The 27,903-nt window shown below is 41.3% G+C and overlaps 3 long non-coding RNA genes across 3 annotated transcripts in view; 2 read left to right on the top strand and 1 right to left on the bottom strand.

The window, feature by feature from the left end:
* LOC122812300 overlaps positions 1 to 27,903 on the top strand; it is a 518,343-nt gene that overhangs the window by 273,849 nt on the left and 216,591 nt on the right. The gene's annotated exons all lie outside the window — the stretch shown is intronic.
* The window catches only part of LOC122812303, a 108,302-nt gene that overhangs the window by 68,414 nt on the left and 11,985 nt on the right, over positions 1 to 27,903 (top strand). The window lies entirely within an intron of this gene.
* Positions 23,461 to 27,903, bottom strand: part of LOC122812301 — a 73,678-nt gene continuing 69,235 nt past the window's right edge. Inside the window, exon 4 of the long non-coding RNA XR_006366381.1 lies at positions 23,461 to 23,888. This is a non-coding gene — a long non-coding RNA (uncharacterized LOC122812301). The remainder of the gene's footprint in view (positions 23,889 to 27,903) is intronic.

Genomic DNA, 27,903 nt, shown 5'->3' on the forward strand with positions numbered 1-27,903 from the left:
GATCCCCCACCAGATGGCCATATGGAATGTCCCCACTGGCAAATGCCCGGTACAGCTCTGATGAATGCCAGATGTGGGAGTTGTGATAGCTTCCAGGGCTGCCAGCACACACATTCATGATAATGCCCTGGGCATCACACATGAACTGGCAGTTGATGGAGTGGAACCCTTTGTGGTTTAGGTAGACCCTACCCTGGTCACCAGGTGGTGCTTTGATGTGGATGTGCATGTAGTCTATGGCACCCAGTACCTCCGGGTATTCTGCTACATGGTGGAAGAGGTGCATATTGCTGGTCCTCTCCTCACGGGTGCTGAGGAATGAATGTGCTCAGCAACATGCAGTCGCATGGCATCCAGGAACTAGTGGAGTATCCTGGATGCAGATGCCTGTGAGACCCTCATGGTATCCCCATTTGTTTTTTGGAAAGTACCTGTAGCTAGTATTCTTAAGGCTACACATACCTTGGTATCAACTGGGATAGGTTCCCCTCTGTTGGTTCTGGGTCTGAGGTGAAGCCAGCACAGCTCAACAAGTTGCTGAAGTATGTCCCTTTCTGCCGTGTAGCGGTCTACTGTCTCCAGATCATGTAGCCCCTGGTAGGTTACCCTGGGTCTGAACACTCTTCTCCTCCTCCTCGGTCTGAGTTGGTTGTCAGCATTATCCTCCTCACCACCCTCAGTCTCTAGTACATGCTGATAGATCAGAGCAACAGCTGCCCCTAACATGTTTTGTTAGTTTTGTCAATTTAAAATTCCCCCAAATGCGTAGACCAGTGGTGTAGAGTTTGTGGGAAAACAGACTGAAAGGTGTTTGCATAGTTTATAGCAGTGTGCTGGGCTGCTTCCTGTGTAATTGGCTGATTCTTTTACATTCCACCTGTCAGCTACGGTTGTTCTCCTTGATTGCCTTCCTTCTGCAGTTTCCCCTTCCCATTTCCTTTGCATTTAAGCCATGATGCATGCTGCACATTCCCAGTGCTCAAATGTAAACAATTCTGCTATCCCCTGTGTTTTTTTCTTTTTTTCTTTTTTTTTTGTTTTAGGCCCGGTGCATGCCATGCACACCCGTTTAGCTAAAGTAAACACTTTTAAGCAGAACTGGCTCTCCCTGGATGCGAACACACTCTGCATTTCATGGAATAGGAAAATACAGCCTCAGACACACCCCCTTCCTTACCTGTGCTTAGCTGAGGACAAACACGGACCACTGAGCTCCAATGTGCTTACAGCAAGCATGACACACCCCCTTTTCATGTTAGCTGCTCCTCCTGTCTACACCATGGTGTTAGAGCACCTACATGGTTAGGTGCAGTATGACACTTAATAGAAATTTGTGATTCAGTATAAATCCCCTCATTTACATACACCACTGCCTTTCTCCTGAGTTACTACACTTACACTGTGCCTTTCCCCTTAGCAACCACTATTCTCTGCTATTGTTTTCATTCTGCATGCCATTGGCTATAATGGCAAAATGTAAATTTCTGTCAACATTGATTTTTCCCCTTTTATTTATTTATTTATTTATTTTTTGGCACGATCCATTTTGTGCGCCATTGTCCTATGCTTAAACGGCAGAGATCGGCCAAGAAAAAAGTTTTATTTTAAAAAAAATGTAAACTCTTTTTCATCTCAATGGCCATATATTTGGCCATTCCATACCTAATAAATGGAATACATGCTTTATTTGAGGCTGTCATATCTCCGTTTTCTTATTTGCAGAAATGAATTCAGCTAGTAACTGAATACATTTCTGGAGGTTACACTATTCCTGCATGAACACCTGTCTGCTTGCTAAATCACTAAGTCACCTCATTTGGATGGTTTTCACCAGCAAATGAGGTAATTAACATAAGGCAGTGGTGTTCATGCAGGAATAGTGTAGGAGTGCTCGTGCACGTCCCGGGAGCTCTATACTGAATTGCTCGGTGGACATATTGCGTGCAGCAGCTCCTGCACTATTCCTACACATCGTGCAGGTCTTAATGAATCCTGGGGATTAACTATTGTATCAGAAAGTGCTTAAAGAAATAGAAGTGAGTGTTTAGATTTGTTTCATTTTAGTCTTCCATTTCTGGTTTAACTGCTGTGAACAAAAGGATTGTTCAAACATTTCAATTTTTATTGATTTTTCCACAAAAAATTGTCCTTTACAACCCTTAACTCCAAACAACATTCTACTGGGCCATCAACATTACTTGTGTCCACATAAAAATAACACATTCTTTGAGCTGAATATTCAGATGGGAGCTTAGCCTTTTTGTCTGGTTTACTTTAGATTATACTTATTCAGATAAATGCCCCTTCGCACTTACTGAAAAGTAAAGCAATTACTCACATGTTCAGCAAGGCTTTAGACATAGTATTCACTGATAATAATACAAGCTCCCTAAGGATCTTGTTGTAGTTTGTGTTGCAGTTGGAAAATGTCTTTCTAAAAAATCATAGCCATATGGTATTCTAGGTATACATTCATTTGACCAGCAGGTGGATGGCCGACTGGAAAATGTGCGAAAGCAGTGCAGCAGGTTCTCACAATTGCGAACCGTAAATATGCAAAATGCACAATATCCCCCCTTTTTGACCCATAGTAGCACTTGTTTAGGTGGTAGAATGGTCGAAAATGTCGCATTTGGTGTTTTGTTCAACATTCCAACTGTTTGCCACTTTGAAAATCGACATTCTGGTTTGGAAAATATAACATTCGGAGATTGTTTCATCAAGTAAATGAATGTCTACACTAGATGTATGCAAATAAATAAATAAAAATAAAAAAGACATAATTAAAAAGTCCAAGTGACCTTATTAGTCTATGGTTTGTTATTAAAAAGTTACTTTATAGGTTCATAGGTTCATAGGACGATACTAGGCTATTGGCCCAGAGGACCTTAAAAGCCTAGCCAAGAATTTCACCCATGTTCCCACAAAGTCAGCACCTGTTTTTCTTGTCCAGCAGGGACACAGGTGGGATCCCAGGGGTATATTTTCTGTTTCCCATCCAGTTATCCAGGTTTCTCTTAAAGAGGGCTAGTGAGGTACTCTGTTTAACATGGAGTGGAAGTCTATTCCACAGATGTAGGAGTCGTTGGGACACAAATCTATCCTGCTAACAAGTTCTATTAATGTCAGAGACCAGGTTGAGACCTTGAGTGTGGGTTGCGCAAGTGGAGTTTGATTTATGGATAGGTAGCAACTCCATCAAGGCTGATGCTGAGACGGCCTTGTATGCCAGACACAGGTGACCTCTGAGCAGTCTGTACAAGACTGAGTAGAGGGACAGGGCTTTTAGCCTATCTGTATAGGATAGGTGTTTGAGACCCTGGATTTTCCTGGTCAGGAACCTCTGTTCTCTCCAACTGCTGCATGTGCTTGGCAAGGTACATGCCGAAGGGGGCATTGTACTTGATAATGGGTCTGATATGGGAGGAGTACAGGGATGTTAAGATATCCTCGTTCCTGGATTAAATACCCTTACTTATGAGGTGGGCTATGTAGAAAGCCTTCTGTACAATGGGAGCAACATGGTGGTCAAGTCCCTCATGACTGATTGCTTGCTTAGTACATTAATATTAATGTAGCAATTAGTGGGGACACCATTTTCCCCAAAGGGGATAATGATGCATTTCTTTGCATTCAGTTTGAGGCCATGCTTCTGACACCAGTCATTAGATTGGTTAAGGCTCTCAATTGGAGGATGTTCACATCACTAGGGGAATTTATGACAGTGTCCAGCTTGCATTCATCTGCAAACTTGGTCAGCCACAGACCACTGGTTTTGGCTTGCACCTCAGAAAAGTATATCCCAAACAGTAGAGGCCCCAAGACTGATCTTTGGGGTATGCAGCTTGTTATGGGTCTACTACCAGAGATTTCTTCCACTATTTTGACTGAGTGGTTTCTATCAGCGAGTCAGTTAGCTACGCATCTGGTAACATATGGGTTGATGCCTAGCATGGAAAGTTTATCTATTATGCCCGAGTAGGGAATAGTGTCGAAGGCTTTGGCTGGGTCAAGGTAGGCAGTGTGCACTGTCTTGCCCTCATCCATGGCTTTGATGACTGTTTCGAAGAAGGCAACCAAGTTTAACAGGCATGATCTCCCTTTGACAAAACCAAACTGTGTGGGATCAAGTGTTTGGAGGTTGCCAATGTCCTTGTTTATAAGGTCCATGATAATGCATTCCATGGCCTTGCAGATCAGACTAGTTAGGCTGATTGTACTATAATTGCCTGGGTCAATGGATGCTCCACCTTTGTCCAGAGGGATGTCAGTGGCTGTCCTCCATTCTGCTCGGGTGAAGCCAGTGTACAGACTTTGGTTGAATAAGGTGCCTAGTGGTGTTGAGAGCTCTTCCCTGAGTTCATGTAGGACACAGCCAGGGATGTTGTCGGGTCCCATGGAGGCTATATTTTTTGCCTTTGAGAAAGCATTAATAACCTCCTCCCTGGTGATGAGTGGAGGGGTCGGTGCTGGGGATGTCCTGGTTCACTGATGGTGGGGGATAGCGGGCTGAAGTTTTCACTGAACTTGTCTGCCAGCAGGTTGGCTATATCTTTGGCATTTGTGTATGTGGTATTCTTCACCACCAATTCAGAGCAGATTTGGGAGTTACCTTTGAGATTGCTGACATATGCAAATAAAGCCTTTTGATTGTCCTTAGTGGATGTGGCCAATTTGGACTCAAAGTTAGCCATAGAAAATTTACCACTGACATTATTTGCTTGTTCAGACAAAAGAGAGATTGCTTCCAACTTGAGACCTGCTCCTTCTTGGCCCTGGACAGCAATTTTTTCCTTTTATTATAGAGCCTGTTTATTGCAGCTGTCCACCAGACAGGTTTATCCTTCCTTGAGGAAGATGATTTGGTCCTGTCAGGTATTGCTGAGTCCATGCAGCTATATACAGGAGGTGCTCATATTGTTTTTTGGTGTAGGCTTGGACATTAATGCTTCATTCAACTGAATGAATGGTGGCTGTTAAGCTGCATATACCTGCTCTCAGGAGGTTGTAGTCAGTTTTGGAAAAGTTTTTTTGTTCGACCCTGGTGGGGGGGTGGGGGGGTGGGAGGTCAGGTGAGATGGCGATTTTAAAAGTGATTGCTTTATGGGCGTATCTTACCAAGGAGGATGACACTGTAGGGGTGCTATTGTGGCTAATCATGTTGGTTAGTACCAGGTCCAGGATATTTTCACCTCTTGTGGGGGTGTTGACCAGCTGATCCAATACATTGGCATTGATGAAGTTGAGGAATCTCTGGGAGTTTGTGTTTTAGCTAGAATAGGTATTCCAGTCTATGGTCGGGTAGTTAAAGTCACCCAGGATCAGGGTATAAGGTTGAATCTTGATGGATTCAAGTAAGTCCAGATAGGTGGATTGGGCCTCCTGAGTCATGGCTGGGGGGGGGTCTATGATTTGAATAGGTGTTCTGTCAATAGTTAACTGCACCTGGACTTTCTCTTCTGCATTATACTGTTTGTTCAGCCTGGAGGTGTGTATGCCTTTGATAAATATTGAAACTCCACCTCCTTTGACATTGTAACCTTCTGTTGGGGTGAAAGGATGGTAGGACAAGTGACCTGGTAAGGCTGGGGTGCTCTCCACAGCTTTCATAGGTACATAGGTTCGTAGGTTCATAGGTGGTACTAGGCTATCGGCCCTAGGGCCTATACAAGCCAAGCCATAACAGTTCCCTGGCTAATTCTTCCCACAGTATTTACTTCCCTGGACCCCTATCTACCAGGGCAACTGATGTAATCCCCGGGGTGAATTTCCTTTCTCCCATCCAGTCATCAAGGTTCCTTTTGAAGATGGCCAAAGAGGAGCTCTACTTCACATGTATTGGCAGTCTATTCCTGAGTCTGGGGAGTCTCTGGGTTAGGAACCTATCCATCCAGCATGTTTTGTTCATTGTGATGATAAGGTTTAGATCCCTGGAGTGTGTGTCTCTGTGGGATTGGGATTTCTTTAAATGTAGCATGTCCAACAGGTGTGGGTTTGACATGGCTTTGTATGTTAAGCAGAGATCGCCTCAGAGTAGACGATATGCGACAGAGTATAGGTGGAGTTTTTTTTGACGGTCAGCGTAGGGCATCTGCTTTAGGCCTGTGATTCTTTTAGTGAGGTATTTCTGCAGCCTTTCCAGTTGTTGCAGATGTCTTGAGAGGTGCATACCAAACGGGGCATTGTATTCTATAATGGGTCTAATGAGGGTTGAGTACAGTGGGACAATGACCTCCTTTTTTCTGGATGAAAAGCCCTTAGTGATGAGGTGTGCCACATAGAAGGATTTCCTGACTGTTGTGGTGATGTGGTTATCAAAGGTGAGACCACTGTCCACCTGTGTCCCTAAGTCTCTTATCACACTTTTAGTGCTTAGTGTACTGCCACCTATGTGGTAATTCACAGGTATATGTTTTTTCCCCAAAGGGGATAACTATACATTTCTTGGCATTGAGCTTGAGCCCATGGCTCTGGCACCAAGCATCTGTTTCTGTAAGACACTTTTGTAGAATATCCACATCATTTGGGGATTTAATAATGGCTCCCAGTTTGCAGTCATCTGCGAACTTTGTTAGCCAGAGTACCTTAGTGTTGGCCTGTACTTCAGAAAAGTAGATGCCAAATAAGAGCGGTCCCAGGACTGAACCCTGAGGTACTCCACTTGTCACTTGTCTGGAGCTGGATTTGGAGTCGGCTACTTTTACAGTGTGGGTTCTGTCAGTAAGCCAGTTGGTAACCCATTGAGTGATGCTGGGATTAATGCCCAGATTAGTAAGTTTATCTATGATTCCAGAGTGGGGGATGGTATTAAAGGCCTTGGTGAGGTCCAGATATGCTGTGTGGACCACCTTACCCTTGTCCATGGCACTGGAGACTGCTTTGAAAAAGTCAGTCAGGTTCAGGAGACAAGATCGGCCCTTCATGAACCCAAACTGCATGGGGTCCAGTGTTTGAAGGTTGCCAATGTCTTTGTTTATAAGTTCCATGATAATACGTTCCATGGCCTTGCAGATCAGGCTCATCGGACTGATGGAGCAGTAGTTCCCAGGATCCACGGTGGATCCCCTCTTGTGGAGTGGAATAACTGTAGTGATGCGTCACTCAGTGGGCACGAAGCCTGAAGTGAGGCTATGATTAAACATGACACTTAGGTGAGGTGCCAGTTCATTCTGTATTTATAGGTTCATAGGTAGGTACTAGGCTATTGGCCCTAGGGCCTATACAAGTCTAGCCAAAAAGGTATCCTGGCTTTCGCAACCCAAGAAAATTATTTTCCTGTGCCCCTGTCAAGCAGAACCACAGAAGTGATCTCTGGGGGGGAATTGCCTATTACCCATCCAATCATCAAGATTTTTCTTGAAGAGTGCTAATGAGGAGCTCTGTTTGACATAGATAGGTAGTCTGTTCCAGACTATGGGAAGTCTCTGGGACAGGAATCTATCCCTCCAGCATGTTCTGTTTATTGTGGTGACAAGGTTTAGGTCCCTAGAGCATGTAGCTCAGAGGGATTTGGATTTCTTTAAGTGGAGCATGTCCAACAGCTCTGGGTTTGATATAGCTTTGTATGTTAGGCAGAGATCGCCTCTGAGTAGGCGATATACGACAGAGTAAAGCTGGAGATTTTTGAGACGGTCTGCGTAAGGCATCTGTTTGAGGCCAGTAATCCTCTTTGTGAGGTATTTTTGTGGCCTTTCCAGTTGTTGTAGATGTCTTGTGAGGTACATACCAAAAGGGGCATTGTACTCTATAATGGGTCTAATAAGTGATGAGTAGAGGGGAACAATAACCTCTTTTTTTCTGGATGAGAAACCTTTTGTGATGAGGAGTGCCATGTAGAAGGATTTCCTGACCACTGTGACGATGTGATTATCAAAAAAGAGACTACTGTCCACCTGTGTCCCAAGGTCTCTTATCACACTTTTGGTGTTAAGTAGACTACCACCTATGTGGTAGTTCATGGGTACAGAGTTTTTCCTAAAGGGGATGACAATGCACTTTTTGGCATTGAGCTTGAGACCATGTCTTTGACACCAGGCATCTGTCTCAGTGAGGCCCTTTTGTAGGATGTCCACATCACTAGGAGTTTTGATTATGGCTCCTAGTTTGCAGTCATTTGTGAATTTAATTAGCCAAAGACATTCTGTGTTAGCCTGTACTTCAGAGAAGTAGATACCAAACAGGAGAGGACCCAGGACTGAACCCTGTGGTACTCCACTTGTCACTGGTCTGAAGTCTGATTTGGAGTCTGCTACTTTCACAGTGTGGGTTCTGTCAGTAAGCCAGTTGGCAACCCATCTTGTGACATATGGATTTATACCTAGTTTAGTGAGTTTATCTATAATTCCAGGGTGGGGGATGGTGTCGAACGCCTTGGCAAGATCTAGATAGGCTGTGTGAACCACCTTACCCTCATCTATGGCTTTGGTGACTACTTCAAAGAAGTCTATCAGGTTTAGGAGACATGATCTGCCTTTTACAAACCCAAACTGTGTGGGGTCCAGAGTTTGGAGATCTCCAGTGTCTTTGTTTATGAGTTCCATGATGATACGTTCCATGGCCTTGCAGACGAGGCTCGTCAGGCTAATGGGGCGGTAGTTCCCGGGGTGTGTTTTGGCCCCCCCTTTGTGGAGTGGGATAACTGTCGTGGTGCACCATTCAATAGGCACAAAGCCTGAGATGAGGCTATGATTGAACATGGTACTTAGGTGGGGTGCCAGTTCATTCTGTAGTTCATGTAGAAGGCAGCCTGGGATGTTGTCAGGTCCCATGGATGCTGTGTTCTTGGCTTTGGAGAGTGAGGTTTTTACCTGTGCAGCCGTGATTACAGGAACTTTACATTCTTCCAGTATAAAGATGGGCCCTTTAAGGGGTGAGGGGGGGTAAAGTTAGCACTGAACCTATCTGCCAAGATGTTGGCAATATCAGTTGGTTCTGTATATTTAGTGTCATTGTGCTGTAACTCAGAGCAGATCTGAGTGTTGCCATTGAGATTCTTGACATAGCTATAGCATGCTTAGTGGTTGTCTTTAGAATTAGTGGTGATTTTGTTTTCATAACTAGCTTTGGAGGATTTTATGAGGGATCTCAGCTTCTTACTGAGGCTAACCAGGGAGTTCCTCCAATCGTGGGATTTTACTCTTTTTTGCAACAGTTTCTTTCTTCTGTTGTAGAGTTTGTTTATGGCAGAAGACCACCAGATTGGCTTTCTTTTTTTGGAGGATAGCATCTTGGTTCTGTTAGGGATAGCATGATCCATGCACTCGTGTAAGTGCTTATAAAGTGTATTTGTGTAGGATTTAGCAGTCATACCTCTATTGTCCATCTGCATGGGTGTCGTGAAGTTTGCCACTTCTGTCTTAAGAAGCGTGAAGTTGGCTTTGAAGAAATTTTTTACGGTTGTTTTCCTAATGGGGGTGGGAGCGGGATGTGGATGTCTTGGGTGATTAGCTTGTGGTCAGATCTGACCAACAAGGAGCTGACCTCTGGTGTGAAACAACGGTCACCCATGTTGGTGTTGACCAGGTCTAGGATATTGCTGCCCCTGGTGGGGGTGTGGATAAGTTGATCCTAGGCGTTGGAATTGATGATTTCCTGAAAATGTTGAGCAAAAGAGTTGGTACATGAGTAGTTTTTCCAGTTAATGGTATGGTAGTTGAAATCACCCATTATTAGAGTGTTGGGTTGTACCTTAATATTTTCCAGTGTATCAAGAAAAGAGGAGTGGGAATCCTGGGGCATAGTGGGGGGTCTGTAGCAAGCTACAATCTGGATTGCAGTTTTGCCCAGAGTTAGTTGAACTTGGATAATCTGGGATGCATTATGCTGAGCATCTAGCTTAGAGGTGTGGATATCCTTAATGAATATGGACACGCCTCCACCTTTAGTGTTTGGGTCCGGGTTTGGTGGCCGAAAGGTGTTGTATGAATTATAGCCTGGTGATGTAGGGGTACACTCTGGAGCTTTGAACCAGGTCTCTGTCACTACACAGATGTCAATGTTCTCCATTTTAAGGAGTGCCTCGAGTGAGTGCATTTTGAGGTTTAGACTTCTAGCATTGAGTAGCATTATCCTCAGATTTTGCTTGCTTATACCTGTTATAGTGGTGAATTTGTCATTTGAACCTTGCCTAAAAAAGGCACTATAGGGGTGACAAGAGCCTTTGCCAGTATCTGGAATCCCAAGGGCGACAGGTGCAGGCCATCCATGGCAAAGTAGCGTGGTCTGTCGATCATGTCATCCCAGGCAGACAGATACTGGATTCCCTTAGAATGACACCAGAAGCTTAGTCAATTGTTAAAGTCAATCATTTTGAACTTTTACTGTGGTGTCATTCTGGGTGATGGCAGGATGCTACTCATGGCTAGGGTAATACCGGCCTGGGCTACAAGATCAGAGAGCTCCTCCATGTCTCTTTTCATGTAGTCCAGGGAGGTACATCTCAGGTCATTCACACCAACATGGACAATGACAGAGTCATATTTGTACTTGTTGTGGAGTGACCTGAGTGTGTGAGTTATGTGGCGGATCCTGACACCTGACAGGCAACTGACAGTAACTTTTTCCTTGTTTAGCCTGGTGAGTGGAACATCAGTGTGCCTGACTATACAGTCACCTATGACTAGAGTGTTGGGTAAATTATGCCTTATGGGCTGTAGTTGAGTGGCACACTAAGTATGTGGGCTATGTGTCATTTGGGTTGTGTTGGGGGGTGGAGGTTGCTTGCATTTCTGCTTTGGAGGTCTCTGTTGTTTGGGCAGATTTGTACTGAGAGCCTCTGCGAATGTAGGTGTGTGTTTTGTGCTTCTGTGTGTGTGTTTTGGTGGTGTAGGTTTTGAGGGACTATGTGATGAGTGTGGTGCAGTGCAAGTGTTTACCTTCTCCTCTTGACTGTCTAGGCCAGTCTTTGGTGAAGAGAGCTTTGCTTCCAGTTTGGCTATATAAGTGCATCTCTCACAGTTCGTAGTGCTGGGTGGTAGGAGGAGAGGGTTGTCTTTTTACATGAAGCAATTGCTGCGTTGTCTCAAGATGCCCAGATTCATCATTTCATGTAGTACACAGCCTGGGATGTTGTCTGGTCCCATGGCTGCTGTATTCTTAGCTTTGGAGAGTGTGTTTTGTACCAGTGTGATGGATATTACTGGAATTTGGCAATCTTTCGGTACTGAGATAGGTCCTTTGGGGGGGGGGTGAAGTTTGCACTGAATCGATCTGCCAGGATATAGGCAATATCCTTGGGATCAGTAAATTGAATGCCATTCTGTTGTAGTTCAGAGCAGAGCTGAGCATTGCCATTTATATTCTTGACATAGCTATAGAATGCCTTGTAGTTGTCTTTGGAATCTTTGGCAATTTAATTTTTGTAACTAGCTTTGGAGGATTTTATGAGGGATCTCAGCTTCTTATTGAGGCTGGTATGGAAGTTTTTTGCATCCTGGGATTTTCTTCTTTTCTGCAACAGTTTCTTCCTTTTGTTGTATAGTTTGTTTATGGCAAGGGACCACCAGACTGGCTTTCTTGTTTTGAAGGAGAGCATCTTGGTTCTATTGGGGATGGCACGATTCATGCATGAGTGGATGTGCTCGTACAGTGCCTTAGTGTAGGATTTAGCAGTCGAACTTTCAGTTCCTGTCTGCATGGGTGTCATGACGCTTGTCACTTCTGACTTGAGTAGCATGAAACTGGCTTTGGAGAAGTTTTTTATGGAGGTTTCCTTACTGGGGATGGCGGTGGGATGTGGATGTCAAGGGTGATTAGCTTATGGTCAGACCTGACCAATGAGGGGGTGACCATAGGTGTGGAGCATCAATTTCCCATGTTGGTAATGACCAGGTATAGGATAATGGAGCCCCTGGTGGGATTAAGGATTAGTGTAACCAGGGCACTGGAATTTATGAATTCCAAGAACCGTTGGGCAAAGGTGTTGGTACCTGAGTAGTTTTCCCAGTTAATGGAAGGGTAGTTGAAATCACCCAGTAGTAGGGTGTTTGATTGTATCTTAATATTTTCCAGTATATTTAGAAAGGTGCAGTGAGAATCTTGGGGCATGGTGGGGGATCTGTAGCAAGCTACAGTTTGGATTGCAGGCTTACCTAGTACTAGTTGCACCTAGTGAATTTCAGAACATTGTGTTGGGCAACTAGCCTGGTGTTGTTAATATCCTTGGTGAATATGGACACTCCTCCACTTTTAGTGTTTTAGTCCTGGTTTGGTGGCCGAAAAGTGTGGTAAGAGTTGTAGCCTGGTATTGCAGGGGTGCTCTCTGGAGCCTTGAACAAGGTCTCAGTTACTGCACATATATCGATGTTCTCCATTTTAGGAGTGCCTGGAGAGAGTGCATTTTGAGGTTTATACTTCTAGCATTGAGTAGCATTACCTTCAGATTTTGCATGGCAAAGGCTCTTGCCTCCCCATAGTGCCTTTAACTAGTGCTTTGAACTAGGTTTCAGTGACGGCACAAATGTCAGCACCTTCCAGGTTGAAGAATGCTTGCAATGAGTGCAGTTGCATGTTAAGACTCCTAGCATTTAGCAGAATGACTTTTACATTTTGTTTAGAAGAATTTTTCACATTGGTAATTTTGTCCTCATGACTTTGCCTAAAAAGGCACTATGGGGGAGGCAAGGGCCTTTGCTAGAAGCCTGAAGCCCAGGGGAGACAGATGAAGGCCATCTCTGGCAAAGCATTGCGGTCTGTCAATCATGTCCTTCCAGGTTGTCAGGTACTGGATTCCCCTTGGAATGACACCAGAAACTAAGCCAATTGTTAAAGTCAATAATTCTCTGTTTGTACTGAGGCATCATTCTGGGTGATGGTAGGATGCTGCTTAAGGCTAGGGACATACCTGCATGGGCCACATATTCAGCAAGCTCAATCATGTCTCTCTTCATATAGTCCAGAGAGGTATGTCTCAAGTCATTAACATGAACATGGACAATGACGAAGTCATAACAGCACCTGTTGTTGAGAGACTTGAGTGCGAGTGATAGAGCAGATTCTAGCACCTGACAAGCAAATTACAATGACTTTCCCCTTGTCTATCCTGATGAGGAGCACATCTGTGTGTCTCATGATAGAGTCTCCTATGACTAGTATGTTGGGTTTGTGGCTGGGCCTTAGAGACTGTGTGACACAGGCATGTGTACTATGTGTGGTGCTTAGTGTTGTGGGTTGTGATGTACGTGTGTGCTTTTGCCTCAGAGGTCTCTTTTGTTTAGGTATGTTTTTGTTGAGAACCTCCACATATGTAGGAATATACTGTACAGGTGTGGGCGGTGTTAGAGGTTTAGTGCTTGTGGTGTTTGTGCAGACAACCTTTTCAGTGCCAGATGCATTGGCTTGTGATTGAGACAGCATACATCTCTCACATATTGCGTTCCTAGGTGGAAGAAGAGAGTTGTTTGTGTACATAATGTAGTTGCTACACTGTCTCAGAATGCCCATATCAACAAGACTAATAGGGGAAACCTTGGGAAATTGTCCATCCATGTTTGTCCGAATCTGTGGAAGAGAGGTAAAGGATGGTAGAGTGGGTACTATAAGAATAGAGTACCCATAGGTGTAAGTGTGGCTGGATAAAATTACAGTAGTTGCAAAGGAGGGCGTCAGTTACACAGGAGTGCTGGTAAGGGAAAGAAATGCAACTGAGATACCTCATAATGGGTTAAAACAGTGCAGTGGCAATGTGCAATGAGCAAATGAATGCAACACCCTGCAAACACAGGGTATAAATACCAGAAAAGATGGAAGAATCTAGAAGCTCTAATTACTACCCAGTCCTGTTAGCTTCTGCTCTTTTAACCAATCGCTTGTGCTAGAGAAGGTCAGGAAACTCTGTTACTCTCACTAACAGCGAAGACAAGATACTACCAGCAGAAGATGGCTGCCAGAAACACAGGACACTCAAAAAGCAAAACAAGCAGGCCTGGATAACAGCAAGCCTCTATCCAGACAATGCTACCTGACTAAAACACAGAAACCTCACAAAAATGCACAGAAAAGCACATATAGAGCACTCATAAACAGAAAATACAACTCTCAGTATGAAAAAGCAGTTTACAGTTAAGTAATTCAATAAAAATGCAATTACAGTAATGGAACGCTATCTAGCAATGTAAATGCAGTTAAAACAGTATAAAATAGTAGAAAAATGCAGTGAAACAGTAAAAATTGCTTTATAACAGTGCCAAATGTAACAGATCAGCTGTGTAGCACACCTATAAGTGTTAAAAAGTGCAATTCAATGAAATAAATGTAAGAAAAAATGTATTCTGCTATTGGAGCATCAGGGATTTTCTGCTTTGTCACAGTGATGAATCACCACTCCTCAGCCTGGTAAAAACAAGGCTAGTATTTTTCCATCACAGGTCACATTCAACAATTAAGACTTTCTAGAACACATCTTGTTTAGATTTGTAAAATTGTTTCTGGTATTTTTATACATTGTATTGAGAAATTACAGCAAAAAGGTAATGCCATGCATGAACAATTCACTTAGGTGCTTGCAACTCTTCTGACATAATAAGAATCTGTTTAACTTGTAGCTATGCAGCATTTGTGCCATTGCAACAATGCATTACTCTGTTGTTGTCCCAACTATTCTTCTAGAAGTATACTTCCTTCTGCCCCCCCAATATCTGACCAACCACTGTCCTACTACCCCATTTACCCACATCTACTGTGCTACTTCCCAGGACTCTGTCTTTCTGGAGTCATATGTGCTCCAACTTTGCCTTCCTGTTGCCCCTGTCTACCCAGTCACCTTATCCCCTGCCACCACCCTTCCCCCTGTCTCAATACTGAACTGAAAGTTATCCATGCAACATTTTGGCTTGTACTACCCTAACCCCTTCCTCCCACACATTTCAACAAATTCCTGCTGTATAAAAATCTCAAAGTCTCCTCCCTTTCATTTTACATTCTTTCTCATTTGCTCTTCACCTTTTGCATTATTAATATCATAATTATATAACCAACTGTTCTTCTTGAACTGGAGAAAAAGAACCATCCCCCTCCTTTCCATACTAAAAAAAATGCTTTTGATCAAACATACCAGAACCATCACAGGTTCACAAGTACATAGGCAATTCCTAAGCTAATGTCCCTAGAAGTCCTTTTTAATGCTAATCATATTTTCCCCAGCTTATAAGTTCATTCTTCCACAACAAAGTTGGCCTTTACACCCCTTAATGCCAAACCTCATTCTGCTGAACTACCAACGTTGCTGGTATATACATAAAATAACATAGTCTTTCAACTGAAAAACTATATGGGACCTTAACTTTTTTGTCTTTACTTTAGATTTTATTTATGGTGAAAAATGATCCTTAGCACTTGTTCAAAATGATAGATAGTGCAAGTCCCCTGAGGTTCCTCTAATTAAATAGTTTGGGCTGGCCATATTTTCCCATTGATACATAGCAGGATACATTACCAGGTGCATATAGTTATGTTAAGGTGACAGTCATTTACAGCTGCCATAAGTGCTGCCCCAGAGGAAAATTTCAGATGCCCAATCCATTGGTCAAAATTGCATTTGAATAGGGTCAGGGATGAACTTGGGTTCACATGAATGGGAAGCCTATTCCATAATCAGGGTAGTCTCTGAGACACATAACTGTCCCCCCAACATTTTTTATTTATATTACATGCTAGGGTAATGTCCTTCAATCGTTGTTATGATGCTTTTAGGTTTGCAGATGTGAAGGAAGACCAATTTTCTGGAATAGGGCTATTAATGATCTGGCATGATGTCTAAAACTTCAGTTATATGTTGGAATATTGTTTCTATTTTTACTCCTCTTATTCTTATAGCATTGTGCCATAAAAATCCTTTGAAACTGTCTCTGGGAACTATACTGCTGTCCAGCATTCTGCCTCCTGCATTCATGATTCTACTCCAGCAGGAATAGCAGTTTTCAAAGGCAGTCACTAGGTATACTGTCCAAGATCAAATAACAGGCCTGGGCCAAATTCCTAATTGTGCCAAAGATCTGTATCAAGATCATACAGTAGGGAAATGCTGGAGAGGAAATCAAACCCTGTACAGGAAGTTGTTCATTAACAACTCACATCCTTAATCTTCTTCCCCAACTGTCGATCTTTGTCCAGCATTTTAAAAACAGTTTGAACCCAGACATCCCCTTCCCATTGACGAGAAAAAAAAAGAATATCTTAGTCGTAGAGTGATTAGAGTACAAATAGCTTACAATTTGAAACTCACAGCACACCTACAGCACTGTGGGCAATCAAGAAAAAGTTTTCCCACATTTTTCCTTAAAGTGTGTTCATTGTAGCATAGTACCCACTGTATTACTGATGCTTAAGTAATCTGACAACATTAGCAGGCAGGTGAAGTCCCGTAATAATTTTCATTCAAACCTTTGTAATCCTTAGACATTCTGTCCCACCTACCCCAAACTCTTTACATGCCTCACCATTCTTTTAAAGCATAATGCCCCTCGAATGTTTTCAGATTTGTCATAGTCTTGACTCAATATGAGGGTGATATGATCCCACAGATCCACAAGGCCAAAATGGCATATTGACCAGGGTCATCTTCTGCTGCAGGTATAGATGTCTAGCCTGAGAGATTTCCTGCATTCTGTCTATTAGAAATGCTGGAAGATTTAAAAGTATAGATGGCAAGGAAAGAGCCCCGTCTCTGTTCCTCAGTTCTCTCCCTACTACTTTAGCTGCCTGCTAATCCAGCTTTTTGTTCCTAACTTCCTAATTCTCTCCTTTATCTTCACTTCATTAAGATGGTCCTTCTTCTTGACCTATTTCTCATTCAGTTGGTTATTGGCATTTTGTAGAGATAAAATTTTAATTTGTCATAATAAAAAAATGCTGACACACGATAAACATGTTATTTATTTATTTATTTTTATTTTACATTTGTTTACCAGGAAAGTACAACTGGACACAGGTCCTTTTTCAGAGGAGACCTGGGGAGAAAAGCTCCAATTACAGTAAATACAGCAGACAGGATAAAACATTATTATGAAAGTAGGCAAAATACAACAATTGATATAAAAGTAGGCAGAATACAACAATTTATATAAAGGAAAGCAAAATACAAAATATAAAAATGCTTTAACATAGCACAAATGTTTGCCAAATAACCAGGCTGGCATTCTTAAGTGTATGCACAAAATAAAACATTACAAATAGAGGCATAGTTTATAATTCATAATGGATCATGTTAGATTTCTGTTTTTTTTTTTTTTTTTTTGAGAGAGAATGCAATTACAGTTATATTGATATACATGACTGAAAACTCAAAATATTGAATTTCATTTGACTGAGACCATAATAAGTAATTTTAAAAATACTGAAAACTCATTTGAATGAATCTCATTATACTAAAAGCTTACAATGCTGAATTTCAAAATACTGAATTTTAAGTCATAGGCATGCACACTTACAACACCAATGAGTAACTCTTTCCAAAACTTAAAAACTACTTACTTACCCTCTTACCACCTTAGCAGAAAATGGACGATATAAAACCAAACTAGGCAGGGGGTTATGCCCCCACCCCCCCATTGTTGGGGGCTGCACCCCCACACCCTCCAGCTCTATATACTAACTCCAGGATTGCACTGCAGTGGGGAAAGGACATATACCTTTTACTTATCTTACAGTTCATGTACACACTGCCACTACTGCCAGGAGCGCACAGACATCTGCCATATTACATTAGATACTTCCCATAAAAATGTAAACAGACAAACCCACATTTATAAACACTACAACACTACTTTCTATGCTACTGTCGGTATTCTAACAGTCAGCACTTTAAGTTACATTAATTTTCTTTTTATCACAATCAAGTCGCAGGTGAAGGGAAACATACATCACATCTATGGCTTAAAATTCAGCATTGTAAGCTTTCACTATAATGAGACTCAGTATTTTGAAAATAAGGTATTGTGGTCTCAGTCAAATAAAATTCAGTATTTTGAGTTATCAGTCATGTGAAGTAGACCCAGGTATACATAGTGTCAATAAAGGTGTGGATCCCAGAATGTATTTTCTAGGAGAGAAATAGGATATGAATAGGTTTATATTCCTAAGGTAGTGGAAATGTTAGAAACTAGCCAGGAGAGGTACAGGAGTATAGTCAAGTATCAGTTAAATGTGATTTCAAAAGTTTTTTGAATAGTGCTGTAGAGCAGATGGATGTTAGTGAGGATGTTAGTTTATTCCAAATTTTGGATATGAAGTTTGAGAAAAGTGAGTCAAAGGCTGAGTTGTTTGCTTTGGAGATCTCCAGAAGAAATTTATTGCTAGAGCGAAGGGAATGGTTGTTAGTGTATGGCTGTAAAAGGTTCTGGTTGAGGCAAGATTTTATGAGCAAAGGTTAGTTGGTTAATGAGTAGTAGTTGTGGGAGTTCTAACCAGTTTACCAGTTTAAGAGAGGTACAATGGTGTGTTCTATATGAGGAGTCAGTGGCAAACCTAGCAATTTTATTATAACAGGATTCTAGCTCAGCTAGGTCAGTTTTTCTGAGGTTAGTTAGACTTGGAAAGGCATAAAGGACCATAGACGAGATGTGTGTGAGCAACTGTTGCCTTTGAGTGTCTGTGGTCAGGAATTGTTTGTTTTGGTAGAGGGTGCCTAGTTTTTTGTGCACATTCTTAATGGTTTAGGGGATGTGAATATCAAATTTTAAGTTGTTGCCAGTTTCAACACCTAGGGGTTTTGTGTGGGCAGCTGCTATGATGGTGGTTTTGTTCTGGATGTGATAATGAATGACAGGAGTGATGGGAGAGGTCTTGTAGGGTGAAAGAATAGGAGCTTTGTTTTGTTGGGATTTAGGATGAGCTGCATGTTAATGAGCCATGATTCAGCAGTAGAAAAGAATCTTGGTGATGACCTGAAGCTTTTGAAGGGATGAGGCTGCACATATAAGTGTGGAGTCATCTGTGTATTGTATAACTGTAGTGTGAGGGGTAGAGGTGTGGAGTCTGTGAAGAAGTCCAAGGATGGACCCTTGGGAAACTCCTAGAGTCACAGGCAGAAGAGGAGAGAGTTCATTTTGCCAATGAACATATGTTGTTGACATAGACTGGTTTTAGTATAAAACAGTCAGTACTGTTTGTTATAAGAGCGGTTTGGTGGTGGTAGGGGAGCTCTGGGAATCTGAGAGGGCTAATATAGTTTCTGTGAAATATTTGTTAAACTGAGTTGCAATGTTTTCAGAGTTGCTGGCAGTTGCTGGGGTGAGTGTAGTGGATTTACCTGGGTGAAGAATATCATTTATGGCAGCCTAGAACTTTTGGGGATTATTATATTTCTTTTGAATGCTATAGTAGTAGTTTATTTTGTCGAGTTTAACTAATTTATTTACTTTGTTTCTAAGTTGTAGAAACTTGTCTTTTATCTTTACTATACTGTTCCTAAGCTTTGTCTCTAGCTGTTAGCAGGGGTTTGCATTTCTTGGTTAGCTAAGGTGCATAATTGGCTTTGATGCTAATAGTTCTTGGGGATGCATGGGCATTCTGTATGTCTAGAAATGTGGTGTTAGCGTCTTCCAGGGGGTCACGTTTGAGAGCTTACCAGTTGCAGCTCTTTAGTAATGAGATAAAGTTATTGGGACTGAAAGTCTTTTTGTTTCAGACATAGCAGTAGGTGGTTGGCTTACTTTGATAGGTGCGGTTCCTCGGACGAAAGGTCAGTAGGTGGTCACTAAGAGCATCAGGTAGGCTACCAAACTGAGAGTATAGAGTGGGGGTAGTGGCCAAAATCCAGTTAAGGATGAATTTACATTTAGAAGATTTGTCTGTTCTTGTGGTATTGGTTCCAGGAGCTAGGAACTCATTGTCATTGTTACTGGATTTTAGCCAGGTCTCAGTGAATATTATAATGTCGGCAGTAATGAGATAGAATGGCATGGAGGTCATGTACTTTTAATTAATACGTCTAACATTCATGTTGAGAAGGAGTAGGTTGGAATTGTTTATGTGTTTTAGTAGAGTTGTATTAGGTGAGGTAATGGTAGGGTTCGTGGAAACATATTGTGGGGGAATTGGGGCTGGGTTTGGGTGAATGTCCTAGAGATCCATCATTGTTTGGTAAGCTGAAGGATTAGGTGGGTGAGTTTTCTTAGGAGTTTGTTATGCTTTTGGTAGCTAACAGAGGGGTTTCTAAGTTGTTGGAATTTGTTAGCATAGAATGCTATGTGGCTGGAGTTAAAAAGTGAGGGAGTTAGGGTCTATATCAGATCTTCAAACGCTTAGGTTGTCAAACTCTGAAACATCAACATGTAAACGTCGAAGTCTAATAAATGCGATAGGCCAGTTATGGCCAACATAAAAAACAAACAAGCTCTAAAACCCTAATCAAGTGGGGGGCTTCGCCCCCACAGCCCCCAACTAAATATACCAACTCCATTACTCTATATCTGGGAAAAGGGCAAATCCCCAATGACGGCAAAGCAAATTTTTTTCCTAGGGAAAAAATTGTGTAATTGGCCTGTCACATTTATTAGACTTCAACGTTTAGGTGTCAATGTTTCGATTCACATAATTGGCCTGTCCCATTTATTAGACTTTGACCATAATACCTAATTTTAAAAATACTGAAAACTCATTTGACTGAATCTCATTATACTAAAAGCTTACAATGCTGAATTTCAAAATACTGAAATTTAAGCCATAGGCATGCACACTTACAACACCAACGAGTAACTCTTTCCAAAACTTAAAAACTACTTACTTACCCTCTTACCCTCTTAGCAGAAAATGGATGATATAAAACCAACCGAGGTTCCACAACCTAAACATTTGTAGATCTAATATAGACTCAGGGAGTTATGTAGTGATATGTGTAACTTTTGTGCTGGAAGAGGGTAGAGGTTTGCTAGGGAGGGGGATTAGGGATCTGGAGTTGACTGTGATATGAGGAGATGTAATATAAAAGTACCAACAATATGGTTGTAGTGGTGTATAAGGCAGTCAGGTGTAAGTGTTTGTTTTGAAGGTGAGACAGTAAGTGTGTGAGGTGTAAAGCTATGGTAGGCTCTGCTTGTTGTGAGTGAATGTGAGATAATTGTATGGGTGTGGTTAGTTAGGTATTAGTTTGGGGAAAGGGGAGTAGGTGGGAATGAGGGTAGGGTAGGGGAGTGTAGAGAGCCTGAGCACAGCGAGGGTGAATGGAACGGGCTAGCACCAGTTCTCATTGTGCATAGAGTTTTCCAAAAAACTATCAGCAAAATGGAACATCACATTGTAAGGTGGGCTTGTAGGAAGTTGAGTGTGCTTAACTCAAGCTGGTAAAAGGTTTACCTTTTGTATGTTTTAAAACACTTAATGCAGAGTTTGGTTTTAAAATGTCTAAATGCAGAGTTTGGTACTGAAAGGGAGAGTTTTGGTGGGATGGGGCAAATGAGAGTTCTGTGTAAGGATCAAGAAATAGGACCTGGAGAAAAAGAAAGTGATATTTACTAAATAAGACTATGGACTACTATGTTAAGGCGGGGGTGGGGGGGCTTTAAGCTGCTGGCATCCTTGAATGGCATGCAGACCAGTATGAGTTGACATAGTACAGGGAAGTGTTGATAGCCTTCAAGTTGTAAATGTACTTTGATCGACTTGTTTATTATTTTGCAGGCTGTTCCTTGTTTGAGTTCATTGGGACCCAGTCTCTACCGATTCCAATGGGGTAAAGGCAGTGGACCGCTGGGTTTTGGCTTGGGGCAACTAGAAGGTAAAAGGAAAAAAGGAGGTGTGTTAGGAAAAGAACCAAATAGGAGAGGAGGGAGTGAGAAGAGTTTCCAACAAAAATTCCAATGACTTTAGGTGGAATAACCATAAACACTAGTGTGAGAAAAAAAAACAACTAGGAAGTCATGCTAACACAGCCAGATATATTAAAGTGTGCAGAAAACAGGGTACAACATCTAAAAATATTAATGGTAAGTAATGATGCAGCAAAGTCTCTATTTTTGATTGTGAAACTCTAACTGACACTACAGAGCAGGTCTGTGTACAACTACACAAGCTACAGATTTAGCACATGACAGGCTGTACCAACAGATAAGCTGTGGAGTTTCAGCCACTAACAATGACTATAGGTCCTACTTAAACCATTGGGCACACAACACAAAATGCAAAACAGAACTATATCGACAAAATGGGGGCATAATTACAGATTACAGATTATAAGGCAGTATTTGAGTTTGTAAGTAGTAGACAAAAATAAAAAGTTACCAGTGGCACAAGTATATCTATATAATACTAGATAATAGTAGAGACAACAGACTATTAATGCCACTTGTATATAATAGGTGCATTACACAATAAGAAAACAGCTTTCATGCTAACTTGTCCACTATGTAATAGTAGAAGGCAACTGCATATAGACACCTGTGTAACAGCGTGCCATTACATATATGAAAAACGTATGCACGCTAGGATATTAATAGCAGCTATGGTGGCTAGAGTAGACAATCAGCTTAAATGCATACACAGACTACCAGTGCACAGATGTATATTACCTGAAGAACAAAACAGAAAAATGCTTGCATGGTGAACTATTTAGAGATGGTATAGTGCACTGATTGCAGCAACATCACAGTGCACATTTGAAAATAGGTACAATGCTTGAATGCTAAACCTTAAAGAAAACCGTGGTTCCCTGGATTGGAAAGTAGACAACATTATGTACTTATATGAAAAGAACAGAGTAAATGATTTAAAAAGCTTACAACTTACAGTGAGCAACATGCTGTAGACAGGGATGCTCAACAAGGGGATTGATTCAAAGATGGTGACCGTTACCATAGGCAACCTAAATAACTTCCTGTGGATATACGGAGGGTGTGGGGGTAGGCGTGAATGGAAAAGAAGCAGTTAGCACAAGTTCTCAGTGTGCACGCAGTTTTCCAAAAAACTTTCAGCCAAATGGAACACCCCTTTGTAAGGCTTGTAAAGGTTACCTATTGTATGTTTTAAAACACTTAATGCAGAATTTGGTTTTAAAATGTCTAAATGCAGAGTTTGGTACTGAAAGGCAGAGTTTTGGTGGGAGGTGGGCAAACAAGGGTTCTGTGCAAGGACCAAGAAATAGGACCTGGAGAAAAAGAAAGGGATATTTACTAAATAAGACTATGGACTTCTATGTTAAGGAGCGCTTTAAGCTGCTTGCATCCCTGAATGGTGTGGAACCCAGTATGAGTTGAGATAGTACAGGGAAGTGTTGATAGCCTTTAAGTTGTAGATGCACTTTGGTAGACTTGTTTACTATTTTGCAGGCCATTTCATTGTTTGAGTTCATTGGGACCAGGTCACTATCGATTGCAAGACTCTGCAGCCATGGGGGGTAAAGGCAGTGGACTACTGGCTTATGGCTTGGTGCAATTTGGTAAACTTGTTTACTATTTTGTAGGCTCTTTCCTTGTTTGAGTTCATCGGGACCTGGTCTCTACCAATTGCAAGGCTCTGCAGTCTTGGGGTAAAGGCAGTGGACCATTGGTTTATGGCTTGTGGCAAAGTGAGCAGCACATTGTAGACAGGGATGCTCAGCAAGGAGATTGATTCAAAGATTATTGTCATGTTTTACACACTTGATATATGCTTATTTAATAGCCAGGGTAAGAGCAGACTGCAGAAAACATTGAGTAATGCCTTTGCTTCTTAAGCTTTTCATTTTGCCTTGTAATAGCAGTGTATTCTGTACCATGGTCCTCTATATAATACATTGGTATTTTAGCATTTGTACGTCACTTGGCAGTGCTCACAGTAACATAGGTGATATCGTCATCTGGCACACTCTTGAAACAGACAGCTGCATACTCTGTTGAATCTTTCTGAGCAACATTCTTAAGCCGAGAAGCAACTTGATGGGGCTGTACTGTTGTATATGTTATGCTGTCATCATTCTGATCCTAGGTAAAGAAAGGAATACGGAAAAAGAAAAGATGAAAGAAACTGTCACTGTTCTTTTGTCAGTCAGCATTCTTCTAAACCTGGTAATAATATGAAATATAAAACATTTTAATAAACTAACACATCGAGATGGGAGGGTGGCATAATGGTTAAGGTGTTTACCTTACAGATATAAGGTCCAGGGTTTGATCCTCACATGGGGTAATTGGCTAGGCTTAAAATGGCCCATAAGGATAGCTAGCCTAGTACTAATCTATGAACCTAAGATTAATTTGTTGGTTTGCAGACAGATTTCTTGACTGAGCTAAACTCTGATAGCATGGCAATTGATTCACAATGATTTTAGTGAATTTTCTGAATCTATGTTTTCATCACTTCTAAATAGAAATGTTTATGATACTGATTATGTCTATGGGCAGGAAATGAACCCTACAAACAGAAAGGTCACTCAAATAGTGATTAAGTGCCTTACCTTTTGATGCAGTCTCTCTCTCTCTCTCTCTCTCTCTCTCTCTCTCTCTCAGGACCCTGTCACTCATAGCAAAGTAAGGAAACATGGCCTATTATAGAGCTATTTCCTTTTTTATTTCCAAGTGAAAAATGCGGGGTTCCAAATCGCAACATCTCCCTTTAGAATCAGCCTTTTAGTGCCAGGCTATTTATTATAGTCTGCTATACAAGTACTTCCCCTGCCTTCCCCACCACTTAAGACACAGTACTGAAGACTGACAATCTCATGCCTCAAGACACAGGACTCTAGGCTCATGATGTAAAACTTAAGAACCTGTCTTTTGGTGCCATGTTGTAAACTATAACTCATGATAGGTGTTTCCCTGCTAGCCTCTACAGACAGCACTCTGAATGATGGGCCTTCTTTAGCCCCCTTAAAAGCCTCTTTTTTTTTCTTTTTAACCATGGTCTATTATACAAGTGCTTCCCCAGATACCCTAAAGATAGAGAAATCTGAGTGTTAAAGTGAGTGCTGAAAACTGATGATGCACATGTCACAAAACAGGACAAATGCAATGTAGTGCTGCTAAAAAAAATAGAAAGCCCGAGTATTGTTTCCAGGCCTTTCTCAATGCACTGTTAGCCACTGCTTTAGGATATTCATTGGTCTCTAACACCCACATAATCATTCTTGATTTATCAGTGGCTATTTCTGATCTCCTTTTATATCCTTTACACATTACTGTTTCTCTGCTATTCCAGAGAAATCAGTTTTGGCCAAGTTCATGAAACCAGTCACCTTTATTTGCCACTATAATGCCACTGAAGCAGAAAATCTAGGCTGTTGCTATTCCCCAGTCACATCTGCCTTCTCCTCTTCTGTCTGTTCTTCCTGTGTGATCTTCCCCTGATCAAGTTTTGCCCCTGTAGTTTGAAAAATTGGACTGGCTTCAAAAGTGTGAAAATATTCTTGGCTTGATTCTGCTTAGGGCACTCCTCCCTCTATTAGTCCATTATAATCATTGTAGACTGGAACTTAGGTTTTAATAACACACTGTCAGTCTCTGACATTTGCACTATGTACTGGACTCTTATCTCTACCTCTAGACCTTCCTTCCTTTCTTTTGGATGTAGAAATATCCACAGTTGGCCCACTTTTACTTCTGTAATACCATTCTGCTGTGTCATATAATGTCTTTGACATCCACTGTATAACAAGCTACTTTCCCTGGGACATGTCTCTGTGTTAATGTTGTTAATTATTATCTGTGCTTCTTAAATGATACTATCACACTAGGAGTGTGTTTTCATGGAAATTCAAGGAAGAAAATCTCTGCAGTGCAATAGCAGTACATGAAGTTATTGCTCATATCAGTGATAGCCATTCATTGTTTAGTCCAAGTTCAGTCGGTCTTCAGTCTATGTTCAAGCTATGCTTGGTTTATGCTAAGGCTATCCTCATGCTGTGGTCATTCAGTGTTCAGTCTGTGCCCATTGTATGGTCAGGTTATGTTCAGTCCCTTCTTGGTAAAGAAGTGGCTTCTGCCTGTGCTCCTAGTACCTGTGAGTTTCTCCAAATTATATAACAGTAATAATGCAATCTAACAAATGTATGCAACAAACAGCACAAATAAGGCAAATCAGAATGACTATGGAGGAAGGTTATGCCATATACAGAGAAATTGCCTGACTCATTTAAATAGACTCATAAACAACACTGCAAATAAACAGAATGACAGTCTTATGTTATTTATACACCACCTCACTTCACTGTGGATATATCTCTTACCTGTACTTTTGAATTTACTTTAGTTTTCTTCATTATTACTGTTACAGAGACACCCACTGCTAGCATTACCCACGGTGCCCCCTTTTTAATGCTGTGGTCTGGTGATTTTAGTAAGCTTTACATTGTATTACATACAGTGATGTCTGCACACCACTGATGTAAATGCATTAACTGGAATTACTGAGCTCACTCTTATGGTAGTAGCTGCTATTTATTCTCCTTCTTTTTAACATGATTAACCAATTATAGCAGTCAATGCTAAACTGTTTGGACTGTACCTTTGGGGAAGTGATTTGTAATGTGTCCCTGGATGGTGTAATGTTTGCAAAGTGTTATAGCTTTCACCATTTCACCCTTTCAAAAATGAAATAGTTTTCTATTTTTGTTTTTTGGTATGCAAGGATATATCACTATCTCTCTTTTACTTTCATGTCATTCAGTGTTTCAAGTTCAAAACCAAAATACATTATTAATATAATGTTTAGAAGTAACTAAATACTTTTAAGTAATTTCCACTGTCTGCCTTGTTGAGTTTCTACATAACTATGTTTCACATATTTGGGAAAGTGTTAGGAATATCCGTATCTACTGATACACTAGAAATAGAATGAGGAATTTTCCCTCTAGACAACCTGTCAGGACATATTAGATTAAGATGAACCCTTCATGACTAATCCATTACTGCTCCTGCTAATGTCTTTTTAGTTACATTTTCAGGGGTCCCATTCACATGATCGAAATTTCAGAAAACCGATTCCCATATGACCAAGACCATATGATCGACTTTTGAAATTTCGATCATGCAGAACAGGCATCTCTGTATAGTGCGGAATGGGAAGATTCCCATCTTCCACACTGTAGTACAATTTCGAAGTTGGTATATTTAAATTGCAGGGGGTGTGGGGCACAGCCACCCATGTGGGTGCAAGGGAGCTTACCCCTTTGCTAACAATGTGTAGGTAAGTTTTTTTTTTTTTTTGTTACATTTTTGAAATTTCAAAAGTCGATCATATGGTCTTGGGCTTATGGGGGGGGTCAGCTTTCTGAAATTTCGATCATGTATAGTAGACTCCTTTTCAGATATCTGTGTAGGCATTTCTGGAGTCACATCTCAGATGATGGCTTCTCAAATTCAGAGTCGCTTTAGGACATATTCATTTTAAGGCAATTTCTGGTTTTCTCACAGCAACTTTCATCTTCAAACTAGACAACAAAATACCTTGACTACTAACAGTTCACAACCATACCTGTTTGCTTTTCTGCTAACTTTACTTCACTTTTTCTGCCTTGTCTTTCACATTCAATAAGTGTCTTGCTCCTGTTAATGGCTACTTACAGCACACAGGTGTAACTTAATTATATACTTTATATCCTGGAATGTGAAAGTGGGTTGTTGCCACTTGCTGTTAGCAACTGATGCCATTTCATTCTAATCCTAAAACCCAACCATAAAATCCATCCCTAACCATTATCCTAAGATTCCATTCCTAATAATAAAACTGCTTCCTTAACCCTATTCCTAAAACCTTTGAAACGACTATCTGTAGGCCTAGTTGTAAAACTAAAGCCTTCACCTTAACCCTACACTTTCATCCCTAACCCTAATCCTAAAACCACCTCAACCCCAAAATTCCATAACTTACCTTAAATCTATGTGCTTAACCCAAGCCTAAAACCCCATGACTAACCCTAAAAGTATAGAGCAAACCCATAACATTTAACTCAAAATATAATAACATGAATTGGCAACCTATAACATGCGTACCTCAGATTTT

Source organism: Protopterus annectens, chromosome 9.part0 (assembly GCF_019279795.1).
Source record: "Protopterus annectens isolate FY-2018-M chromosome 9.part0, PAN1.0, whole genome shotgun sequence".
Classification (NCBI taxonomy): domain Eukaryota; kingdom Metazoa; phylum Chordata; order Ceratodontiformes; family Protopteridae; genus Protopterus; species Protopterus annectens.